The sequence below is a fragment of the Hetaerina americana genome, unplaced genomic scaffold (genome assembly GCF_022747635.1).
Source record: "Hetaerina americana unplaced genomic scaffold, ioHetAmer1.1.p SCAF_4, whole genome shotgun sequence".
NCBI lineage: Eukaryota > Metazoa > Arthropoda > Insecta > Odonata > Calopterygidae > Hetaerina > Hetaerina americana.
In genome coordinates, this window is record NW_027286985.1 from 74,290,045 (window position 1) to 74,317,146 (window position 27,102).

A 27,102-nucleotide genomic window follows, 5' to 3' on the forward strand; every position below is an offset into this window, starting at 1 on the left:
GTCGTTCCCTCCCCGAGGACTCGGGTTCTAATCCCGGTTGTGGCACGGTTTTTCAACGGCCTTCCAATCCCCCTTCTTGGGATAATAAATAAAGGGCACCTCAAGTGGAGCACACAGTCTGTCTGACGGAATATTCTGTGAACTGTGGTCCCTTAGAACCTCACGTTAAGAGTTGGCTAATGCCGACACCGGGTTTTACTCCACCCATTCTTCTCCCTTTCCATGATTAACCACATCTCTACAATTTCCCACCTCTCCTTAATGACACAAATGACCTCAGCTGTCACTCGCCACCCTACTAACTACTACAACTTGGGAATTCCTGTTAAATATCGATATATCGGTGCACCTACTTTCGAATGGTTGTAGTTTACATAACCACGGCACTGAGAGGGATCGCTGAACAAAATATACTTGGGAATATGAAGATATTAATTTATGCTGAAAAATCAAGATATAATGCTATTCATTTCCATTCACTTATTTAATATTTAGACTTAAACCTGGGAGGAAAATTAGAACCTGATATTCTGCAGTTTAGTAATTTACATATTATTATTTTTTTAAGTTTACCATCAGAACACAAGGGGAACACTTAATTGAGAATATTTGAATTTGGGTCTTCACCGTGCCGGCAACTTTTGATGTAGGCACTTCGCCTACTCGGATGCAGATATCCTCTAGGCAGACTGAAGTTGACGTAACCACTTGAGTCTGAAGACGCCTGCAGCGGAGCGAGTGAAGTGTCGCCATAACAAGAGTCCAATGTGAGGAAAATTCAGCCTTCCAGACGGGAACACTGCGGTAATCCTCGCAAGGGATTGATTTATTTAGCTCATGAATTTTCAGAGGAGAACTTAAAAGTTATTAAAACACGACCGTGAAATATAGGCACACGTTATTATATCCAACCATCTGGACGAGTGAAAGATATTGCTGTTACGTGCACGACATTATTCAGATACTTCTACTAAAACATGGGCTGAATATAAAGGTTTTTCTCATTCCGTCATTTCAATTTTAATTGTTTAGTTGGTGAATAAACCGTAGAAGGTTCACATGGAAGAGGTCACAAGAGGCTATTTAAAATTCTACTGACACACAGTAGTAACAAAAAACACGAGGCCCCAAAAAAGAGTGAGTCTTGTGCGATAATTTAATTTTTGGTGGAAAAACCAGCTCCGTCAGTGGAAAGGACAGAAGGTGATTTACCTTCGAAGTTTCAATTCTCGTTTGAGTTTCTGCGATTATTGTATGCTCTATAAATTTTGTTTGCCCGTCTGTGTCACTCCTGTAACAGAACATATATATATATATATATATATATATATATATATATATATATATATATATATATATATATATATATTTATATTTATATATTTATGTATATATATATATATATTTATATATATATATATATATATAATCATTCAATCATTCAGTCATGCAGTAATTACTTCTATATCTTCCGATGAAGACGGAGTAGAATGTCGTCGAAATGATCAAGAAATAACGTGTGAGTGGTCTTTTTATGTGTTCTTACATTGTTTGTTGCTGTCCAATTTATTATATATATATATATAATATTTATTTATCGAGATGATATAGAATCACTCACACGAGCAGTATAATATTTGGACGGCACAATAGAACACAAATAAAATAGTAACTCGAAAAGGACACTCACATTGTAAATTGTTTAAGCTTTCGGCCTTCTCCGAGACCTTCTTCAAGTGACTGAAAATTTTCTGGAGAGTGGTTAGGGGTCTGGGCGGGGGAGGGGAGATGCAGGGAATAGTGGGAGGGAAATCATAGATGGCGGTTAAGGGTGGGAGTTTTGAAAGATCGGAAAGCTAATATATACGTGGATTCTCGAGTTCTCACCTCTATATTGGTGGCTGATTCGGGTAGGGATTCTAAGAGCAAAACACTGGTCGAATGAAAGGTTGTGGGAATTTGCGTGAGAAAAGATAGGAAGAGAAGAGATTTAGGTAGAATTGCAGGAGTACTGGTGATTGTTCATTCGAATGGATGAGGGGGTAAGGCATTCGCCTATATAAAATGAAGTGCATTGTTTGCATGACAAAAGATAAATAATGTTTTTGGAGAGGCAATCAGCGTGGGAACGAGGTGGGGAGGCATGAGGGGATACAGGGAGAGGGGAGTAGATCTAATAAGTAGACAAGTTTTACATCGGGGGTGGTTGCAAGTAGGGGAAATATTAGGAAATTTGTCGTGGGGGGGCTACAAAGGGTTGGTGGATCTCAGAAGGTTTTTGAGATTGGCGGGTCGTCTGTATGCAAGAGAGGGGTCATTGGGGTAGTAAGGATGAGGTCCCGTCATTGTCATGTAAAATAGGAAACAGTTCTTTAAGGAAGGTTTTCAGTCTGTGTAACTGCAGACTAAAAACAGTATTTAATAACAGGATGCGTACATTCAAATCATGCTGCAAGTATTAAAATGATGGGTCTATTAAATAAAAAGAATAATATGAAGGCAGAAACATGCAAGATGTCGACATTGTTATACCCTCACACTTCTAATTATCTCCTACGCAATTGATGTCATGTCTATTATGATCTCTAATGGTTCAAGGAAAAAGCGACATTTTATATCCATTCTACAATTAGTCTCCCTGATTTTACGTAGGTGATCTGATCTACCGTAGTAAATGAGGGCGTGTAATATGTCCTCAGGCAGGTAACCTGCCTCAAAATTTACGAAGTAAAATTTAACCTGTATTTAAGCCTACGGTCAACTAGTGGTTCCCATCCTAATTCTTCCAATAACGTCGTGATACTGCTACCTTGTTCATAACAACTTTTCTCGAACCTAGCTGCACTTCGTTGCACTCGATCTAGTTCCAAAATTAAGCCTATTTCATGAAGATCCCATACATTTGCATTATACTCAAAGTGGGGCCTAATTAACGTGAAATAAAAAATGTCCTTGACCCTTTTATTACAAATCCCAAGTATTGTTTTTATGAATTATAAATTTGTATTAACTATTCCGAAAATTTCATAAATTTGATTTCCCCAGGACAAAACCGTAGTTATCGTTACACCCATGTATTTTACCGATTCCACGCGTGTGATGTTGGTGCCCTGTATAGTGTTGTTTTCTGCTGAAGTACTTTTTCTCCGAAAATTAATCGAAACACATTTATTTAACTTGAATTCCAGCTACCATCTTTCTCACCACTTTTGAATTGCATTTAGGTCGTTAGCTAATGATGACACTCTTATCTTCATGAATGGACATTTCCCTATTTATAACGGCATCGTTGGCAAATAGACGAAGTTTACCGGAAACCTGAGACCCGATTAATTTATGAAAGGAACAGTAGTGGACTAATAAGTAGTGCACTTCCTCGAGGGACACCCGATGTTACATTTACTGCGTCCGATGATACCCCGTCTATTACGAACTTTTACTTGCGGCCTGTTAAAAGTTATTAATCCAATCTATTATAGATTTATCAATCCCATAGCTTCCCAACTTTCGGAGAAACTTTTAATGAGGGACTTGGTCAAATGGCTTTTTAAAATCTAGAAATATAGCACCAACCTGAACGTCATTTTCTCTCGAGACCAAAATATCATGAACGAAAGGTGCCAGTTGGCTCTCGGAAGAGCTACCCATTCGGAAACCGTGCTGGTTTTTTGTAAATTATTACCGCGAATCGAGATATTTCATAATTAAACTTATAATTATGCTCTAAAATTTTACCTGAGATGGATGTGAGAGAGATTGGTCGGTAATTACTCAGATCTTCTCTGTTGCCTTTAATAAATATGGGAGTGACATTGGCTATTTTCCAGGCTTATGGTACTTGGCAATCGTTTAGGGATTTATCAAATGTTAATTTCAGAGAAAGAGCCATTTCTGAGGCTATCGGTTTGTAAACACGAGCAGGGATTTGATCAGCGCCTGGAAATTTATTAGGACTGATGTCTTTAAGTTGGCTTTCGATTCCAAGAGAAGATGTTGAAATTTCAGGCATTGGTTTGAGGGAGTGATCGAGTAATGACTCGAATTGTTCCTGTAAATGATTATTAAAAACGTTTTGAAAATTGTGGTTTAATGTTTTAGCTTTTTCTAAACGGGTGTTTAGTTTTTGTCCGTTGTTATTTAGGGAAGGCGCTGTCGACTTGTTTCCCTGTACCTTTGACCAAAACGCTTTCGGATTATCGTTCAAATATTCACCCAATCTTTTATTTTAAAATTCTATTAAAGCCTGGCGACATGTTTTTCTTACTAAAGCTTTAGTTGTTTTATAGTCATGTATTATTTCCTATGGTTTAGTGTTAGACTCGTCCTTTTGTGATGTCTTCCTTTTTAATACCATGCTCTTTGGTGTTTTGATGCTTTCGTACTTCTACTTTGGAGCATATAAGTTACCTCCTGTCACTTTTTAATTTACTAGGCGTGTGTTTTTCTAATGCAGCCCGTAGGTCGTCAAGAAAAGCACTCCAAAAACTCTCACTGTCTCTGTTTCTACTACTTTCCTTAGATGTACCATAAGACTACTGCAGGTCACGCCTCAATCCTTCGTAACCGGCCTCGTCTAACAAGTCAACATTTCTTTTGGGTTTTTTGAATTTTCATAGTCATCAAGTTCATCTTAACTAACACTATTCTGTGTTCACTAAGTTCATGAAGTGTGGCTGCATTTAGGACGACTTCGGATAAGTTTGTGGCTACTAGATCAAGTGCATTGTTTCCTCCGGTGGGTGTCAGTTCTAATTGGTTTAATGAATGTGATGTAAAAACACGAAGCAATGACTCGTATGACTCCTTTTCCTTACCTCATGCTATAAAACTATAGTTTTTCCAGTCTATGGATGGAAGATTGAAATCCCCCCTATTATAATTATCTGTAGCGTGAATGGGAATTCAAACTAGCGACCTCTCCTTCTAGTTCTAGAATTGATGTTTCTCCAGAGTCTGTAGAATGCACAACGGTGGACTCTTTTTGACCGAGGGCTTTTTATGGAACACAGAACATTTTCAAACTAAATACTATTAGGGAAAAACTCACTTCTGCTTTCGTGAATTTCTTAACAGCTATGAACACTCCCCCCCCCCTCAATATTATTTTTTCCATCCCTTCTGTAAATTCTAATGCCCCTAGGAAAAATCTCCTCGTCTGCAATGTCTTGAGATAACCAGCTCTAAGTTCCTATAATTATATCGGCTTCGGTGCTTCTAATCATATGGTAAACTTCGACTATTTTATTTTTCAAACTTCGGCAGTTTATTGTCTATACGATAATAAGTCTATTCCTGATCAATTCATTGTGATTTCCCTTTCTGATGCCTCTTAATTTAGGAGTTATATATACCTGCTCATTCTCATGTGCTAAGTCTAATATTTCATTACATATTCCGCGATTCTTTTCGCAACTCTTTTGCGAATTACCCCTGTAATATTTTTTTAAGGAAATTCCCCCTTGTTGACGGACTCTCTGATCTACCAAATAAGCTAAACTCTCCTCATATGCTCCTGAATCCTAGTCGCTACCTTCTACGATGCCTCAACCGTACATTGTACTGCCGAACGATTAAGAGGCTCCCGACACGATGCAAAGACAAGCCGCAACATCCCTATTCTATTCCTGCTCCTTCCTCACCTGCCCAACATTCGACCCTCTATCACGGTCCTCAACCAATCAGAATCATCTGTATATGTCTTCTTTGTCTCCCTTAGATTTCTCCCTACAGTCCCCTCTACTTCCCCACCACGCCCACTTCCTCGTTACTTTTCCTTTCTGTTCACTTCATCTTCACCCACATTTAAGAAGCCACCAATCTACGCCTATCATACTGCTTCAGTGGCCATTTTTCCACGTCATATCAAGGTTTTGACGAGTCTTTTTTCTAAAATTCCTTACTCAAATTCCATGTCTTCAACTACCTCCAACTCGTGAAAATTTCTTTGACTCGTGCAATATTTCTCCTTTCGTGCCAACTACTCTTACTTTGACCATTTTGATACACTTCCGAGATACGTAAACTATTCCTTTTGCTCTAGTTTTTTCCCTCCTATTTTACTGAACTGATTTTATGTATTCGCCACAGAATTATATTTCTAACTATAGTTCTTCTCGTACCTATTTAATCATTCCCTTTACATATACGTTGAACGGCACAGGAGATAATGGAATAACCCTGCCATAATCCTCTTCGAAACTCTGTTTATCTGGACTCCATCAGCCACTCGTACTTTAGATACAGGTATGTATAGGCTACGGATAAATCTCTTGTCCGGATAATTTTCTTATATTCTCTAGATTTTACTCATTAATTCTACCCAATTTACTCTACGATCGCTTTTTTTAATCTACAAAACCGACATATACTCCCTGACTGTATAATTCTTTATACTTCCTTCTACCTAACACTTTGTTTATACTCTATACTCTTCTATTTCCTTCTCTCGTCTATCTTTCTGATTATCTCGGCCGTAATACATGGTTTCTTATTCTTTTCCTTTTTACAGTTCCTATTGTTTCATCTGTGGACCTCGATATCCCTTCTTTGACATTTTCCCATTTTTCATTTATAGTACTTAGCCATCCTTTCTCACTCATGATCATCCCTACAGCCTGCTGATGCATCTACTTCTTCGATCCGGTTAGTGATTCTACGCTCCTTGTCCCAAACCTTGTCTTAGCTTTTTGAATCGGACGCTACACTTTGTAATTACTTTTACTTCACGTAAGCAAGTAACCATTTCGTGTGTCCAAGTTCCACGGAGGGTGAATCGCATTTCCATTAACATTCCGGCAAATAAAAATTCATATTGATCAGGGGATAGAGTGGAGAAGAGCGAACGCGTGGAGAGGCATAAATGAAGGATGCGTGGCGATGGAATATTCTTGGTGAGTTCGGTCGTCGAAAGCGAAGTACGTACGAAACCGAGTTATTTCGTGCGGTCTGAAAATATTTTTTCATCCCCCGCCCACCACTCGCCCATCATCGGTTCGGAAAGTTTTCCCGGGACTTGGGGGAACATCGAGGGAAATGGTTCCGCGGGGGAGTGAGGGGGATGACCCTCTATTATTCGTGCGGGAAGGATCCGTTCCCCCGCCCACACTCGCGTTTTTCACGTCGCCATCCGACTCGCCCCCGGGGCTCTTCCGGCGGCGAGAAGGGGCGCGGGGGAGGTCGGGGTGAGGGTAGGGGGGGAGAGAGAGATAGAGGGTGGAAGAGGAGCACTTACTTATCGCGCCCCTTCTCTCTCTACCCCTCCCCTCCACCCACCCATCGCCCCAGCAACCCCAATCGATTCGACCCCGCCCCGTCGATAGGTCGAAGGGGGAGAGAAAGAGAAGGGAAAACGGGCGGTCCGCGAGCGTGTTATCGCCGAAGGAGGTTGCAATCTCTGATTGTATTCTTCCTTTGTTTCTTTCCTCCCTTCGCCGCGTCTCTTTTTATAGCAACTCCGCGAGTATGCGTGAAATCCCTTCCTCTTATCGCCATCGTCCGCAATCAAGTGAAGGAGGGAAAAAGTAAATCCTACTTTTCAAGCGATAAACTACGATAGTCACGAAGATTGGTTGCTTTGTTCTCCTAAGATTATGCCGATAGAAGTTCCAAAAACTGATTCTGTCTGTTAGATTTATATATTTGTGTTTTATATCATTATTGTTATCACAGCGCTTTGTGGATATATACCATAACTTTCAAGGGTTAAGTACCCATCATAAAATGCTCCACCATAACAATCTTAAATCTTATGCTTGAATCGGTTATTATAAATCATAGTTACTCCATTTAAATTATCATTGAAGGTAGATGATTTTAAATCGTTGCTTGTAATGATCATGCCACGAAAATACTGCTTAGAGCGAGTAAATTTTATTTTTTAGATGTAATATCACCATCTATAAATTCCAAACACTTAAGAATGATAACAAGGTTGGTTTATTTAATTTTTAATTGGATTAACTTTAATGAAGACTACTTTGATTACCTATTCTGAGAATTAATTAATTTGAGACACGTGTTACATAGTTAATATGACATTATATCCAAATGATGGCGAGAAAATCGTCCGGAGGGTAAATCTTTTTTTGCATCCATTTTTCGCCCATTGTTTCCATTGGCCCGAAATCGAGAGTGGGCAGGGAATAACATCCCGTAGTTTCCTTTTAGATTCAGCTAACGTTTCTTTGGAAGTATTCAATTAAATCCCTTGTAGCCTTACGCTGAATTTCCTTTTCCCCTAAGAAGCCCTCGTTATTCCCATCCCTTCTCCAGCTACTTCCTATCCACTCACTCACACAAGCCCTCGTTTCACGCTCCGAAAAAGTAAAAAAAACGAGCCTTTTATTTTTCGATTGATCTCGGGTGGGGAAATGGATCCCATTGCGTGAATGTGTGCCTTTGCGTTAGGATTGGAAGGAGACGGTGGAGAAAACGAACCTCTGAACGCGGGCGGGTTTTGGAGGTGTGGGGGCGGGGCGGGGGCGAAGAGTCGGAGAGAGGGAAGGGTGGTTGGCACCCGCCGCTGCGGAGGTTAGGCTTGTTAGGCCGGATGCAGACAGTGCTGCCCTCTCTCCACCTCACAGCGAACGACAATGCAGAGGGAAAATACCAGGCGCCACCACTACGCGGACGATAAAAGTGCAAGGACGTTGCGAGACAAATTTTTGGTGAAAATAAAAGGCTGAAATGATAAAAGGCAGGTTACACTCCCTTCACCGCGGTGGCTATGAATAAGCAAGTGGGGACATTTATTATGATAACATTTCTGCTTTCTCATGCGGATTTCCCCTTAATTTTTTTTAAGTTGCACGATAGCCCGATCGAGTTGAATTATAATATTTGGTGGCACTTTTCTGAACGCTCTTTCACCTCATTGTTCGCGAGAATTTCACGACTTAGTGACTAATTGAGCATAATCATTTTATTGTGAGAGACATGACTGAGTGCAGCGGTGGAGTTTGAGAAGTTTTTGGGGTCGCCGATGATTGAAACGCACCGAAATGCAGGAGGAACTATGTCTCTAGCAAGGAATTGCATGTATTATTATCTATTATTTTCAAATAAACTTCACCAATGTAGTACTGTTAACCGTTTACGTGAAAACATTCATAAAAATACGCAGGGTAAATGAACACAAACAACTGGAAAAAAGACTCATATTTGAGGATTATCGATAATCCCTGTCACCTCCATCGGTGTTAGAACTACTCTAGCACATGTGAAGATGATTAACTCATTGAAATATCTCAGCAGTTGGTAATATTTTCTTATTAATATGTTCTCTTTATAGGTGTACATCTTTTTCTCGTGTGTATAACCCGTTGCATGTATTTGTAATGTATAATGTGTATATACAGGTCCCTGTATATCCGTCGAAGTAACACGGAAGTGTTGTATAACAAACTTGGACAGCAACAAACAATATAAGAACTCATAAAAAGATCACTCACACGTTATTTCTTGATAATTTCGACGGAATTCAGCTTCGTCTTCATCGGATATATATATATATATATATATATATATATATATATATATATATATATATATATATATATGTAAACAAATGAGGAAGTACTTGGCATGGTGGGCAAAGAGAGGGGTTTGTTGGGAGAAATCCTATGGAGCTATGGAGGTAGGAAAAGTGGATAAAGGGTGTATTGACCGGCAGTGGGATGTTGAAGACTGTGATTGAGGGGAGAATGTTAGGCAAACGAGGAAAGGGAGGGAACAGGATAGGGCTGTTGGACGGGATGAAGGGAGGAAGAAAGTACTCAGAGATGAAGAGGTACCTGATGTAGAGTGGGATGTTGTGTTTTTCTGGGGGTCACAAATTTTTGAATTAGTAATTTTGTCCATCCAAAAACCTACCTTAACCGGTGGATTACCTAATAATAATAATATATATATGTATGTATATGTGTGTGTGTTTATATATATGTATGCATAATTTTATGTATATATATTAGATATACTCACATATTTATGCCCTCAGTTCAAACATATTATTCGGGGTCCCTTGGCTTGTCGACGGCTGGCAAGGGATCTTTTCTGGCCTCGTGTCAACTCCCAGAACGGTTTTTTTCTTTGAAGGCTCTTCCAAGATGAAACATGCAGACCAGGCCGTTTTTGTTGTTTTATCTTGCTTGATGTGACTTTTATTGCCTCAATATTCGAAAACCTGTGTCCAAAATATGTGCGTAAACACCGAGATGAAAAACTCTGTCCATATTTTCTGAATTTCTTGCATTAACCCGCGAAATATATTTCCCTCGTGAGATTCAAGTCCTGAATGTAAATATTTAATTAGAGGCAATTTTTATCAATCATATTCTACCGAAAGGATACGGTTTTATCCAAAATGACTCTGTTCAATATTACTATAAATAATAATATGCCTTCTGTTGCATTTGGATTCGGAATTCAAGTAAAGGGCCTAAGTTGAAAACTGTATTTAATAAAATTTCACGAGTTTCAAGTGTTTTATTCGTATTCCATGGAGATTTTGTGGCAAATAGCATGCTTTAATATTCTACAGTTAGATTCAACTCCGTATAATATTTCTCCAAGCGTCAAGAGTCATATTGGAAATCGAAATTTTAAATTAGGGCGAAAAGGACAGTAATCCCTTTAGAGGATTCACTCTCCTCGTCAAGTGCTGAGCAAACAACACCGTGATGAAAAGTAGCTATTCTTTAGCCGTGGCTTCCAAGATATAAACAAGAAAATGAGTCGGGCGTTGGCTAGAAAGAAAAAAAACAAATCTTTCGGTATTAGCGAGAAGAAATAGATGGACTGAGAAATCAAGCAATGAGAGAAAACAATTACACAATTGTTCTACAGTTGAGTCTGGAAAAAAGTGGTATTTTGGTCGGTCGACTTTAGTCACAGCACAGTGATGAGCACTGCGAATAACGGAATAGATTCCTCGAATAAATACAATGAGCTTAAAGACAGAAAATGGAATTGAGAGAGTAGATGCAAGAGTTCTGAGTCACATTGACCGGCTGCTAACCGTGAAAATTCATGAAGTGATTAAAAATAAACTCATAATCTACCACTGTTATCATATAACTCAATTCACATTCAAAATTCAATTCATAACTTTAAAATTGATAAGTCATTACTTTGAATTATTTGTGCGATATTTTTGACCACAAAATGTCGAAGTTAAAGGATAAAGCGGCGTGATATCAAATTCTTTGATGAAATAAGAATATACATTTTTCAAATTAATATCGAATTCGTCAATCATTCGTCTCTGTTGGCCCTTAACCTTTGAATTCTATATCCACTCGCCCAGCATTCAATATGTCAACTGTCTTTCTCCCCGAGAGCCCGTCTCTGAAACTTCATCCATTGTTTTGCAAGTCCCCTTATAATTTCTACCATTAAATCTGAAATTTTCATTATAACTGATAACTCGACAACCTTAGAAGCATCGAAACGCGTTTTACTTTTAAATGATGAGAAAAAAATTATTTATTTTGCTTCGATTTAGATATTCTTAAGTTTTTCAGAGAAAACTGGTCCATTCAACACTATGTATTTAAAAAATGCTGTCCAAGTCATACTTAAACTGTAAAAAATAACAGAACAGATGGGGGAGAGCATGCATTGTAAATGTATTTATTTCCGAAAAATGCCAAATTAAACTGATTGTCCGCTCCATCTTAGAAAATTCACGTTTATCTTGCACGTAATTGTGACCAGATCATTTTCCATGGTCACAACCTTCGATTAATCACGTAATGGACACTTCAAAATTACGACACATCAAGGTGAGGATTATGTGTATTGTGCAGAATGAAGACTCGAGATCGTAATGATACTTTCAAATTCGGTACTCCTTTAGTCACAAATAATTTATGCCTCTGATTACATTAGTGCGTGGTTATTCAAAGATTTGAGTGCGTTCAAATATTTTATTTGATTCTTTTCTAGATGCTTTAATTTAATTAGCAGCTGGTGCTAAACCCCTCGGTTTAACTCCGTTTGCGCGCAAACGACCATGCCAAAGACTAGCGGTGCAGTATTCAATTAGCGCTAGTGTATTTATTTTTCAGACCCCAACGTGAGTGTGTGAACACAAATGCCCCAATGAAATTGAATATGATTGAATAAAAATGCTTTTCACACGTTTGCAATTTCTATTTGGAATGATGTTTTTTTTGAGAAAATAAATCAAGCTTAGGATCGTGGCAATGGGAGGAATAAAACTACTAATACGGAGTGCGCAGGAGTTATGTCTTGTCTGTTGGTAGCTGGATGAGTTGAAATAGCGCAAATGACCTCAGTTGTCGGTCGTCTCCCCTAAAAACTACTACTATGAGTTGAAAAGCTGGGAAGCGACCCAATTACTGCGCGACAATGCGAATGGGTTTTAAGCGCAAAAGGCTGTACGAACTAATTGGACCACCAAAAAATATGTAGGTGGAGGAGGAATCAAAAAGCGCACGAATATTAATCGTTTATTTGGTGGTTTGCTATGGTAAAAACTTAGGACCAGTCGAGGTGCTCTAAGTGCATCACCAATGTCTATAGACTTCATAGGAACTGAATTTGAGTATACTATATGTCCACTTTACCCTGGTATTGAGCTACGTGACATCTTCAACTTAAAATGGTAGATAACTTTCTAGATTTTAACTATTTAATTAGCAGCACCTTTTAGGGTTATTAGCCGAATTCAAAACCCGCTTGCTCCACTCGATGTCATCACTTGTGTTCGACCGTCGCTTCACAAGTTAGATGTCTCCTCTCCAGCCGTTCTCCCCTATTCTCTTCACAACAGCAATTTGGCTTTCTTTGGAATCATTGCTCGAATACATTCATCTTCTTCATCCCCTATTTACTGTGCCTTCGAAATATATTTTTCTTCGTTTTCCTTGCCCCTCTGTTTCCCGTAAGTTTTTCTTTCTCATTACGCGTCCCGACCACTTTTTTTTCCTGTCTTATATTGTATTTCGCATTTTTATTTTCCTACCCCTCTCTCCTGATGTCTCGTCGTTTCTGACTACAAGGGGCCATATTTTTTTACAAAGCTCTTCTCTAACTTTCAAGTCTTAAAATTTTTCATCCTCCCCCTTTCTCTTTTCAGTGGCTTGACTTGAATGAACCGTCAAATTCGAATGAGTAACTCTCCAAACACTCCTCTTCTCCCACCGTCTTAATCCAAATTCAATAAAATTGCTTAAAATCATTCTTTTCCTTCTAAATGCTTACATCGATATGCCATTTTAGTATATTTTCCACATCTCCCTTCTTCAGTCCTCATCACTTTCGGTGGAATTATATTTTTTTGCGATTTCTTCCATGTATTGGTTCTGATTTACATGAACAAGAAATATGTATAATCGTCTTTACCTAGATGTTTGTACCTTCATTTGCTGCTGATGTGATTCTACAACCTTGCCGCTCACCTCTTTCATATTTCCATTTTTTTCTTAATGTTTGTTTTTTATTGGTGTATATACTTTTCTTTAGCATAATTACTTCAATCAGGTCTTTCGAAATTTCTCTCTAATCCACATTTTAGACAAATATGATCACGTCCCCCAAATAGCTGATGCCTTGGTTCCACCCAAGCAGATGAGGGTTACATGTGATCGGGTAAGATTTTATTGGAAGAAGAAGAAGGGTTAAAAGAGAACAGACTTCGGCTCTAGCCTGTTCTTAGATGTAGGCATATGCGACAAGTGCCGATGCGGTGGCCTAGAAACTTAGCGATGCACGGAATGCTGAAGCTGAAGTGGTCCAAGGCGTCCAAGTATGTTTCTGGGCAACACTACTAAAATGCCGGGCACCGCCGATTATCCAAAACCTTGCTCTCTGAGTGGGAAACTGGAATACATTAGCTATTGCACCAATTTCATCTTTTTAAGGGCACTGTCTGTAATTGGTTTAATTAATTTTTATTATTTTTAAATATGATTAAGTATTATTACGCGAAGTTGAGAAAGAAAATAAGATTTTTGGAAAGCATTAAGTTTGGTGGAAAGAATGAAGAAGCTGATGACAAAAAATCGTAATACTCGACCGATTGTTTCGAGCATGTAGAAATTAAATCTTCAGTTGATAGACATCGTATGTTGTCGGCTAATTTTATTACATTGGCATGTTTTAACAGATAACATGCGCATCTATGCTGTTAACCATTTTCAGAAATAATAACGTAAAAAAAGCTTAAAGTCTATCGATTATTTGGACAGGCGAGACGATAAAACGGGTTAACTGAATTCATTTTAATTTCTATTGCTCTATGACTGAGACGCAATGGATGTGGACTACCTCCTGTATTCTAATGGCAAGACAACTAATATGATGGTTGGTTTAAATATTATCATGGACGGATTAGAATTAGTAATAATTTAATGGTATAAAACTTTAATCAGGCGCTTTAAATAGGACGCTTAAAGGAAATCATTAATTATACCCGAAGAGATCAGAAAGACCGCAGGGCGTTGGGAAAATATTAGGATTAATAAAATTCTCATTCTTCCATTTATTTAAGGTGTTCCATTAATTATTAAAGACAGGTTTTTCACGGTCCCTTCAATAGCCGTCAGGCTATTGTCTTTTACTTAGGGCAAGAACTTCCTTAATTTTCCTTAAATTATATTCTTCTTCAGCAATTCGTAACTTCTGCATGCCTTCATGCCCTCTATAAAGCCCATATCCTTCCTCCCTCTTCCTCCTCTCTATCACGGCATTTAGCGTGCAATTCCTCTCAACATTTCCGCCGCCCATTTTTTCCTTTTTTGTCGAATTACCCCTTAACCCAACGTATTGAAACCACTACAGATGATCGCGGCTTGAAGGTCGAATGATTTGGAGTCCCTTTTCGGGTTAGGTGACAAGGGATAAACGTTTAGCTTCACGAATGGAAATATCAGTCACCGTCCACTCGTGCGCCCTCGTTTGATGAAAATTGTGCTGACAACTCCTGCCAGTACAGATAGGTTAGTTTTTGGATCTGCCGGTACGAAAACTAACCTATAATTGATTGCCTAAATGGTATTTTTACGTCAATCCGTGCGTGCTCCGTGTTTTTCGTTGAGGCGGAAGGGAATTTGCATCCCGACCCCGGTTTCGATTCGACCTTTGCCAGTCCTTTTGGGATAACGATTGCTCCGAGACGCGTCGAGTGCATCAAGGGGGAAGAGTAAGTACTCTTCTTCCTTTCGGGGAAGGAGCGCCTCCCGATTGCGGATCCGTTATTTTCCTCGGCCCTGCAAACCCACCTCCCAGCGGCTCGGCGGGGTCGTGTGTGCGCCCGTAAAGGGGAGAAGCATGGCGCTTTACGAGGGACGGAGGAGGAGAGGCTGCCAAAGAGATCCCCTCGGAGGTGCGCGCCGTACGCGGAGCGAGAAGGGGTTTCCCCGCGGCTGAGAGGAGGGGGTATGCGCTTCCGGGAATTAATTACTCTGGCAAACACGAGAGGAAAAATGAGTGACTTTTGCGACTGATGGGAGTGCTCATTAAGGCGTGGCTAATGGATTCGACGAACGATTCACGATGGTTGAGTAACAACTCTCTCTCTCTCTCACGGTAAGAGTTGGACTCAAGTACGGTGAAGAAAAAGTGTTCATGTTGTTATTTTGTGAAGATGCGACGTTGATTCTTTTAATCGCAGACTTATTGCGTGGAATCGGTGCCACTTAGAAAGCGAGTGGATGGAAACTATAATCAAATGGAGGAGGTGAATGTGATGAATAATGGAAGTTGAGCCCGTCATGAGTGATTCGAATCAGTCATAAAAGACGAAAAATGCGGATTTATCGCAATTTTTAGGTCCTGGTAATATTTAAGTGCGATCAGGAAATGAAAGTAAATGTCACAACCATTGACGACAAAATAAGATTTAAACTCTTCCAGTATCGACGAACAGGCGCGATGAAACATTTAATAAATGTTATATTTAAAAAATTAATTAATAATAAATATATTATGTTGCTACCCACAGCCAAATTCAACCGTAAAGCCTACATTAACAAATTTGAAATCAAAAATTAAATTTTCAATAGAAATATCCAGGTATTTAGAAATTAAAACAGGAATGAGACAAGGAGATGGACTGTTCCCTTAACTATTCAGCTGTGTTCAGGAAAATTTTGTAAAAGATTGCAGCAAAATAACAGAAAAAATGAAACAAAAAATCAAGTTTAAGTTGAATGAAAAAGGCCGAAAAACAGGTAAATATTTATTTTAATGTGGCACAAGGTAGGACTGCAAATATATTTCAAGAAAAAATGATGAGAAAAAATGGAACTTGCCCCAAACTACACGTATGTGAAAAAAGTGTATGGAGATTATACAAAATAATAAAACTCAAATATTCAGGTTAAGTAATCCAGCCAAGCGCAATAAACAAGGAGGGCAGCCTAGTGAACACAAGGAAAATGGAACTGACTTACCAGCTAGCAAAAACGTGTGTAACAAAAGATCTATGTCCACAAATGCGAAACTGAGGCATTAAAATATAGTGATAAAGTTAGGTAACCTTTTTGCATCAGTATATATTGTATTTAACACAGAAAAGCAATAAGTTGAAGTAGAAAAAATAAATAAAATGGCTTAAAACATTGAATAATCAAAATTTGGGATTGGGAAATCAAACTTGAAAAGCACGAGGAAGCCAGTGAAAAAACGGTGATAATAATAGATTCAATGAAGGAGAGAATCTGAAGAGCAAGAATAGGAAAGCATTGTCGAAAAGAATATTTGACTTCCTCAAGCAAAACTCATAGCACACAAATGATATGGATAACATAATTCAAGGCCGGCGTAAAGGGAATGGACTAAGCAGAGGGAGAATTGTGAACCTGAAATCAATCAGGAAAAGTACTCAAAACTTTCAGGATTTCCAGTTGAAATTTAAAGGAAAAGAAATGAAAAGTGGACAGAGGTTAGAAAAGAGCAAAAGAGGGAAGTAATGAAGAAATACTAGGATTGAAAGGAGATGGAATGGAGAGGAGGAAAATCATGAAAACTCTCTTTAACGTGTTCCACAGATGACCAACTTGGAGAAAAAACAACAGGTTGACGAAAAAATTACGCAGCAACTGTTGAATATTTGAAATTGCACTCTTTAGTGTGTGTGGGTGTGTAATGTATAGTGTACTATTCGCACACATTGAAAGTACCGGTAGCGTAGCTCTCGAATGTAGGTAAAATAGTTAGTAAATACTGTGAAAAGACTGTTTCACCAAAAGGAACGTTTCTAAGAATTGACTCGAGAAGCCGTCCATCGCGCATTAAAAAGGTAAACAAACGATCAGCAGAGAGTATATAATGGATTTTGACATATTTCAGGCAGCAGTTAATAGAATGAAGGGGATTAGCGTACATTTTAGCTTTCTGAGAAGTGAGTTTGGATAAGGATGGAGGAAGTGAGCTAGATGGAGAAGAATTCAAACAATCAAATTTCAGAGAGCATTGGAGCATTGGCGGAAACAGGGTCTGTGCGAGGAAGGGAAGCGCGAGCCTGGGGCGTGATGCCGATTGCATGTTCTCAGTGAAGGTTTTCCATAATATACTATTTCTAAATGGTTACTTTTCATCAAGTATTTACAAATTTTAAAAAAATGTATCAATTGAATTGAAGAAAAAATGGAAATACTTATCATTTTTCCAATAATGTTGTTTTTTTAATATGTTGCTACTCCTTCCTATTTTCAAATGTATAAGTTTTATAAATAGCAATAAATAGTATAATTTCAGATTCACTACCCATGAGAAGCATGTGGATGGCATTTGGCTTCAGGTTTGAGACGAAAAACGAAATTTACTCCATAAAATTTCTCATAAATCAAATATAGTAAAAGAGCCTTATATTTTATAGAAAAATATCCTGGAATATTTAAAAGGAACATTTTTTCATTTTGACTTAAAAAATGTTTCCCAATCAATGTTTCCCAAAAAAATGTTTGCCCTCATGGCGAAGAGAGGGCCTTGTATTCCACTCCTATATCCGCCCTTGGTTAGAAAATGGAATTTTGAATAATAAACTCGATGTAAGCAGAAAATGTACGTGAGTAGCTACTAAGGGTTAGAGAGGTATCGAAGCGAGAAATGGAAGAGAGCAGGAGAAGATGGAAAAAAGAATTGACGTTTTGTTCGTAGTTCAGGGGATAAATAATTATGAGGAACTGAATAATGTAATCACGCAAGAAAACATCTGGTTGTTTAGTTCGAAAGTTCTTGCGAAGTCAAGAGGGATCCATTAGCATCCATGAATATCGTAAAAACTAATTTTACAATGAAGACCAAAAAAATGTGTAATTATTTTTTTAGGTCAATTTTCAATGAAGTCGCAATTGAGGAATCATAATATCAAATAATAAATACTATTATATTTTACTTTCATTCATGAAGAATGTACATAAATAGGGACTAGATGAGGTTGGCGTGGAAGAGGTTGTTATACAGTGACATTCTAGGGGAACTAATGCTACTAACAACTTATCCTGAGCCCTTAGGAATAATCTGCGGGAAGAATAATAAGAGTTTTAATTAAACTTATCAGTAGAATAGGTTATTTTTACAAAATTAAGGACCACGCGGCCCACTTCTCAAGGCATGTATAGTAATTACAAAGAATAAAGGGTCTGCCCGGGGATATATTCATCAATAAATTTGTATGGTGAAGCATAGGGAATTTTTACCCTACGTTTAAAGTTGCCCGGTCAAAGCAAGAGAAAATTGACTGGAAACATTTTCATTTTTTGTTTGGGAACATTAATATTCCTCTTCATATCATTTTTGTCCTCATAATAAGTCATATCCATTATTCTTAACCCAACTCATGTTTGAATCTCTCAGCAATATTCCATTTTAAGAGATCAAATTAGGGCTCCATTTTGAAAGGATTCGTCTCACCTGATGCCACTTGGCAAAAAAATCTTTTCAAGTCATTCTCAAGAAGAATACTGTTTCAATGAATGGTCTTCGATAAGACATTTATCGCTTCTTCCGAACTATCCACGCACACTAGACCGTAGAGGTGTGTCATGTCATTACTCCACATCCATGTGAGTTAATAATATCGTCATTGCTCCATTCCAAATTTGAGCTACCCCTCGTCATTAGTTTTGTTAAACTCCGGTAGTTACGTAAAGCTAGTGATTTTTTTTACATTTTTCGAGAAATGAAAAGTTCCGACGCACCGCACGGGCGCTCATTTGTCGCCTCGAATTCCCTAAAAAAAAAGATGACCAATTTTGCCGGAGCCTAGAGCAATTTGTCGACCGAACAACTGTGTCCGGTGCGGAAGAATAATATCCCGCTTCGTTCAGCGAAAGATCCTCTGTCAGAGTCGGTCAATTTGCTTTCACCAAAAGTGCTGACCACTGTGTTGCAGAGGTGCGTGCCTCGGTGTTCCCCTCTCTATTGGGAGATTGGGAGAGGAAGATGGGGTAAAAGAAGAAATAAGGAGGATGATGAGGAAGGGAGAGAGCAAAAAAGAATATTTTGATTGAAGCGGAGGCAGTGATGGAGCCCAGTCGGGGAAAGGTGGCCTCAAAACCCGGGCAACTCCAAGCGGAGGCGCCACTGCCTCTGCGACGACAATCAATCGAATTTTTTTCTCCTCCGAGAGGGAAGAGTGTTTTCACCCGGATTTGTTCCCTGTCTGCTCTATCCCCCTTGTCTCCAGACTGCGGATCTGGAGGCCGTCTTCTTGTCCATTTTATGTTTCGGACCTCCTCTCGTCTCCGTGACAGGATGATGCCAATATTGAGGGATTTACTCCTCCCTCAAGTGTCCCTTCGGTGTCGAGACCATAGGTACCCGCCTAAGTGTGTTCTTCCTCGGCGACGGGTCAAGGCGGAGCAATGATGCGGGGGCCCTGCGTATACATCGGGCCCCTTCGTTATAACTTACGGCCTTCGGGAGATGAGCCAAAATTTAGCACGGTTATCGTGATTACATGCACCGAAACTACGAATAGGCACGCCCCGGAGTTCCAGCGAGACAAGTCTAGATATATGTAGTCTTGAGACAGATATGTTAAAATTTTAATTGGAAACTGTTCATTTTGCTTGGAGAAAAATAATAGTTGAAATACCTAATATAATCTAATTCTTTCATTTGGATGGTTTTCTGTTTTATCAAGCGAAATAGACCATATCGATAAATTACGACAAAGAAATTTTCTAGCAATATCAACCATTCGATCAATCCACAATACTACATGGTCATATTGACGATTATTATTGACCCATTATAGATCTGGCCTATTCAATTATAAAATAGACCTGCAATTAGCTAATTCAGTTAAGTAAGAAAACAGGGTATTATCTACTTCTACTGCAAACGTCTACTGGATTTACTGATTATAACCCCAATGACTACAACATGAGCGATGGTATTCACGAAATTGATTCAGAGTCCGCAAAATGTATTTTTATTACCAATTGATATTTATCGCTCCCTATAAAAAAACCATTTCATCAAAAATCAAGCTACAATATATTTCTCTTTTCAGGAGCAATGTGAAATTCAGATGAGGCAATCAGTGATAGGAGTCAATTTATATTCACCGATAATTTTTCCTTGGGTCGAAAGACGTGATTCAAGCGATTTCCAGGTGATATGCGCAGCAAAAGGGCCGAGATAAATGCTTTCCATAGGGTTAAATTATATCCTTGTTATCCAGTTATTAATCGCATAAATAATTCTTAATAATATAAAGCCTAATCTTCCGCAGCAGTAAAATAATTGATAGAAGTTGATCGCATTTGGCTTAAATAAACATTGGAATGCCTTGATAAATTAAGAATGGAAATTTAAATATTGCATCTACATGTTTTATCTTTTCTTCCACTCCGCTTGCTCAATTTTATATCAGATGTATAGCTTTCCTATTCAATGAAAGGTATAATTTTTTTATTTTCGAATAGCCGCGATGCGAGCTTTTAATACTAGCGCCCCATGCAATGAGAAATCTAAATTCCATAATATTTAAAATTAATATGAATTTAATATAATATCATATACTTTTCTATGAAAGCTTAAAATGTATTTCACATACAGGAGTCAATGAAAAGATAAAACGTTGTAGAATATTATGCAGTGGATAAGAAGTCAGCACAGGAACAAGACCAAAAGTTGGTAGTTTACTTTGCTGGGGAACCTATTAATAGGCCAACCTCTTAAATGCTATATTCAAATTATTCACCATATCATCACTGGTTATCCGAGCGAGGATAGGTTTTTAGCAGTTCTCCAAACTACGTATTTCTTCTCCTAATCTCTTCATTCCAACATAGCTTCTTGCACCGACATTTCCATTATTTACTTCTCGTAGTTTCTCTGTGATTTCTTCTTCCATGTACCCGTTAACTAAGGTCTTAATGCGCTTTCTCAGGTATCAACCGACAATTTACCTATTCTCCTTTTATGTGTCCTTCACAGGGTTGTCCTTTTTCCCACTTTCAAAGTACTTCTTCATCTGCTACTTTGTCCAACCATTTCAGTTCCGTCATTACGTATTCTGTTGAACCACATTCCCATCACCAAGACAGTCATTTGAACTCTCATTTCAACAAATTTACACGTGAGTTAAGAGAAGTAATTGAATTCATCTTCAAAAGATCAATCAATTGTTATCCTACAAGTCAGATTTAGTAGTCCTATTACTATGACACCGATATATATTTCCTTGGGAAGCAAGGTTATTGGATATTGGGGTAAATTTTTAGGGTAAAATTGGAAAATTTCGCATTGAATTTTTTGAGTCATGCGCATGGCTTGCTTTGTACGATCATATAGTGGATTCAATTAACATCACCAGCTGAAATATAAATTCACGTCAGACCGACGACGAAGATGGTTGAGCTAGTTTGCGAGGTCGCGATGTACGACACATATCCGAAAAGTAAGAACAGTTTTCTTATATTTAAATATTGGTGGGTCAAAACAAAGTTGTACGCATACAGTGCCATCTATTGACGATTTCCCTCGCCACTGAAGTTATTGTTTTGATTCAGTATTCGTTTGTCTGTCGGTAAATGTCACCGAAACATGTAATACGTAAACGTGAAACACAATGACTGAAAATTCTGTGATTCGATTTTTCTGCGAAAAAGGGTCATCATCTGCCTTAATTAATTGAGAGCAGAGCCTAGTTTATGGACTTACAGTATTGAGTGAAGGAAATATTAGGCAATGAGGTCGAGAATTCAAATATTGCTGCAAAAATGTGCACGATAAAGAGTGGAGTAGCATACCCAATATCTAGACAGATGAAATAGTTCATCAAATGGACCAAGAAATCCGTTCTGATCGTAGATGGACGATTAGTGCTCTGGCTCATAAGTTTCCTCACGTTGGACGCACCACTATTTACACGATAATTACGGAAAAGCTCGGATACCAAATATTTTGTGCAATGTGGGTACCGGAAATGCTTACCGACCAACACAAAGAACAAAGAATGCTGAGTGGACGAACGATTTGGGTCGCCATCCCCGGTCCCGACCTTGCACCTAGCGACTATTTCCTCTTCTTGCACTTGAAACAGTCGCTTGGTGGACGACGGTTTGAAGACGACAAGGAACTCAAGACTGCCGTTGTCAACTGATGTAATTCCCAGGCGGAGAATTTCTATCCTGATGGATTAAAGAAGCTGGTGCACCGTTACTTAAAGTGCTTAGCAGTGCGAACGGCGATTATGTAGAAAAGTAAAGTGGGTTTGTAAGAAATAAACACCATCAATACAAAATTTTTTAACAAATATATTTTATTAGGATCAAACGGATCCAAATTAAAAAAACAATCCTCCTACTCTTTTTATTATGATAATATTACTATTGCGCCTGGTTTTTTGGATGAGGCTGCCAAAAGGCATATCCCCGAATTCTAAACCAAGACCCACCCGTCAGTTGCTGAACGCTCTCCTCACTTAACTAGCGGTTGTCGACCGATGGAAAGCGAGAAAATGTTGGCGCTCCAGAAGTAGAAACTTCATATATCCATTCCTTTTGATATTATTTTTTACAATTGAGCAAATTTTAACATTTTTAATCATTTTACAAATGTAATTGTCATTTCGTTTAAGTAAATTGGTAATTTTACGACCATATTCTACATTAAGTGCTCGTACCTTTTTCAAATTGATTTGCCCCTATTGGTCCGCAGGGTTCAAAGTTTTGCTTTGAGATCCGTGAGGATCTGGTGGCTAGTGGCTGATAAACTAAGCCGTCAGGCCTCTAATAATTAACTCCGTGTTATAATCAGTGAAAATAATGAACTGAATTTTTCAGAGAAACACCATGGCTTCACAGGTGAAGAGTCTACGGGGTGGCTTCCTATAGCGTTCGCCAGAGGCTCTCGAAATCAAAGCGGTGACGGCTCTTTTATCCCTTCGACAGGGAGGGGCATCCTTTGTTGTGCCGAGGGTACTTCGTCATGCCGAACGTCAGCCTTGAAATCGTCGTTCGCTTACTAGGGAGTGGAGAGGCGAGTGCTCTGAAGACCGAATCCCCCTTAACTATCGAACTCCCTCGGTCGTAACTCATTTGTTTCCTCCTCCTACAACTCGCCTCCCCCCTCCCACTCTCCTCCCCCTCACCCACCCCCTCATCCACCCCAATTCAAGCAAACAATTCCGTAAAATCGCTCTTCCCCTCTTTGCAAAAGCGGAACAAGTCCTAATTCATAAGGTAAACTTTTTTTCGTGGAGCTATGGGGCGACCTCTTTCTCTGTCTCTCTCGTGTAAGGGTCTCTTTTCGCTTCTGCATCGTTTTTTGCGTCCATTAGAATTCCTTGAGCCATTCTTTTTTTTTAATTCCGGAGGTTTCTGCGTTGTGGTTGTGCCTTCCGTCCATTAAGAGTGGTCACTCACAATCAGGAGAGAGATGAAGTGAGAATGATAGACGGACAGCTGTGTGTTTGCGAAGGAAATTTCGGGGGGGACTGCAAACGCTCTGAAAGAGGAGAGCCGGATGTTTTCCGAAGAAAAAAATGTCCAGCTTAGAATACTCCCGCGCAAAATTTTAAATTCGTGAGTATTAGTTCTAAAAAAACTTAGCTATAAACATAGAAGGGTATACAAAGATCTTGAACAATTTCAGCTATCTTAATAATATGCTTAATCTGTTTTCCACTTAGAAATTTATAATAAACGACTAGGGTTTTGTCGTTTTACAATATCATCACGTTTTATTGCTTTAAATAGTATCAAGTAAAACGAGAAAACCCAAACCTTGCTAAATAAATTTCTAATGCCTAAAAGTTCGACCATCTATCGGTGAATGATGCACGAATGATAATTTTACTGCCATAAAAGCTTATGCATTGTCATACAAATTTTAAAAGAGCGGGATAATAACTCAAAATCCTTAAGATTAACGTCGTAAGAGAAATCAAAGAAAGATCAATAATCAAGAGATATGAATTGTTTTATTTTTTACAGCTGAGGAAAAATCTTTGAAACAATATTTAATTCTCTAATCAATAGCTTCCATTAATTATCTTCAAAATTCATTTAGAATTATCATAGGAAGATTCGATCCTTTTGGTGGTAATTTTTGACTTCAGACATATTCAAAAATTATTTTGTAAAAGAAAAAGTCTGTAAAAACAGCTCATTGTATGTTTAGAAATAATGATAATAATTTTAGTGCTTTGAATAAGATGTTATTGCACCAACTGAGGGAATAAATCAAAAACAATCCTCATTTGTCAAATAAAAAAATTCCCTTCAGTCAAGACAATACACGGGTGCACACTTGCAAAGTTTCAATTGCAAGAATTATGATATTAAGTGCGAATTACGAGTATTACAATATATTTCGCATTCAACAGATTCAGGCGAGATGTAGTGGAAGTTCGCCATTATGAGAAGAATACCTCCAACCTCCGAATCTCAGGCAAGTGGAATGATTTTTTGGAATTGTTGCATTGACTCTTTTATATCTACACTTGAAAATACGGCTCGGTGGAAAATGATTGATGTCGAACGAGGAGATCTTCGCTAACACAAATATCTATTTTGATGACCTTCGGAAATCCTTCTTTTTGGACGGCTTAAAACAGAGAAATATTTGGAAAGTTGCATCGAGTTAATAGGAGATTGTGTTGAAAAATTTTAGAATCTACCCAAAATATATTTTTCTGAGAACATATTAAACATTCCACGTAAATTAATAAATTAAATTAAGAAACGTGAAATGCTATAAATATCTATCAACTTGCCGACACGCATTTTCATCTTATTGCCGCTATTACGACTTAATTTGTTCCTACAACTGACCTTCCTGTACCAGCGCAGACGAGTTGTTTCTATTGGTAAATTTGGAAGAGAGAAAACTATGCACTGAATGGCTGAAGTTCTTACACTTGCGAAAAATTGAACGACGAACCGATTTCCATGCACGTTACGGCCAAGTTGAGCCCTAATATTCTATGAGAACCGGCCTGTACAGTCTCCCAGAGCTGAGAGACGACATTAAATATGGGCTTCAGTGTTCATTGATCTACTTGTGACAAGTTAAGTGAATGGTAGACAAAAGCGTACGTAGATATCTACTTCGCTACTGGGGGTAATTGAATTTTTAATCCCCCAATATAATATCCGAACGTAGTTGAAAGTGAGGTATATTGCATAGAATTACTAATGTTTAAAAATTTGTTGACTCGAAACAGTTTACAAGCGAAACGAAGCTTCGCGAGTCCTTAAAGCGTTCGTAATTAATAGAAAGGAATTCTCGATACCTTGAAGTCTCAGCTTCTTTTCCGGGGCTCGATGTTGGTTGGATTTCGACGGCCAAAAGTTTCGCTTCCGTTACAGGTTATCTCCTGATCGAAGACGCCTCATTCATAAATGCACCACGTGTCTCAAGGGAATTAAGATTATCTCTTCCTAATAAAATTAAGAATACAAAGTATCTTTTCACTAAGATACTTTGTATTCTTAATTTTATTAAAATGAATTTCCACAAGGTGGAGCCGGGAACGACTGAATATTTTGTCTTCCTATTTCAATCTCACGACCCTCGCCCCAAATACGGTTACGCCAAGTACAGAGATCATTTCTATTTCAGCAAACGTGCATTCCAGTTGCCTCGCATCGAATCGAATGAGTGAGAAAAGTGGATTATTTGAATGGATTTTGAACATGGTTTCCCTTTTGGTCTCCTCACAAAGACCAATTCTCCGTAGTCTGGCGTCAAGTAGTATATCTGCAATAAATGGCATGAACTGCCAAAAATAATAAAACGTCTGCGGATTGTTATGGAAATGAATGAGAAGATTGCTTGCAAGTAAAAGTATAGTGCATCTCTATTGGGTTTTAGTGCTGCATGCGGTCTATAGGCTGTTTGAGCTCTACAATATCATGTAATAATTTGATGAAACAAGTATAATGCTCCAGTAACTGCGAGTTGCATGAAACTGTCAATCAGAAGCGAGTATAGCGTGGCGGACGTGATTTTAGGTAACAAAATAACAGTGTAAATGAGGTAATAATGGCCAACTATGCCACACAATTATGAATAAAAGCTGAGATGAAGACTTCGCGTAAATTTTAATCTGCGAAGAAGAAGTTTATCTAAGCCCTTATAAACAGCAAAAACGAGACATCGTGTAATGAGGCATTGAAAATCACTTTAGGGATTTTATTTGAGTCACATGGTATGGGAGTAATGGCACATGATAAGTCGCATTTAAGTCTATTTGGACGTAATTAGGGAGCTTAAGGAAAATCTGTTGCGCTCTTGTAGACGTACGGAGAGTTTTACGCAATATTTTGTCATATTGGTAATTTCTCTCTTTCTCTCTCTCTGTTGGAATTTTGTCTATAAAAGCCAAGAAACAAGGTTTCGGGATTCGAAAATTAGGTTTGCGATAAAATCATCTTGGAATCAGTGTTTTATAATATTTATAGAGAACGTGGCGGCAGAATATCTGATGTGACGGAGGGGTTAGCCAAATATTCATGGGAAAAAGTCAAGAGTAAATCCAGAGGGAATGGGAAATGTTAAAAAACAGATATTCTTGCGCTATGAATATTAAATTATGGCGGGAGAACGAACGGCGAGTGGTGTACTGCGGGCCGATCTGCAAAAACAAAGTCCTTGTTACCCAAACGGATGAAATTT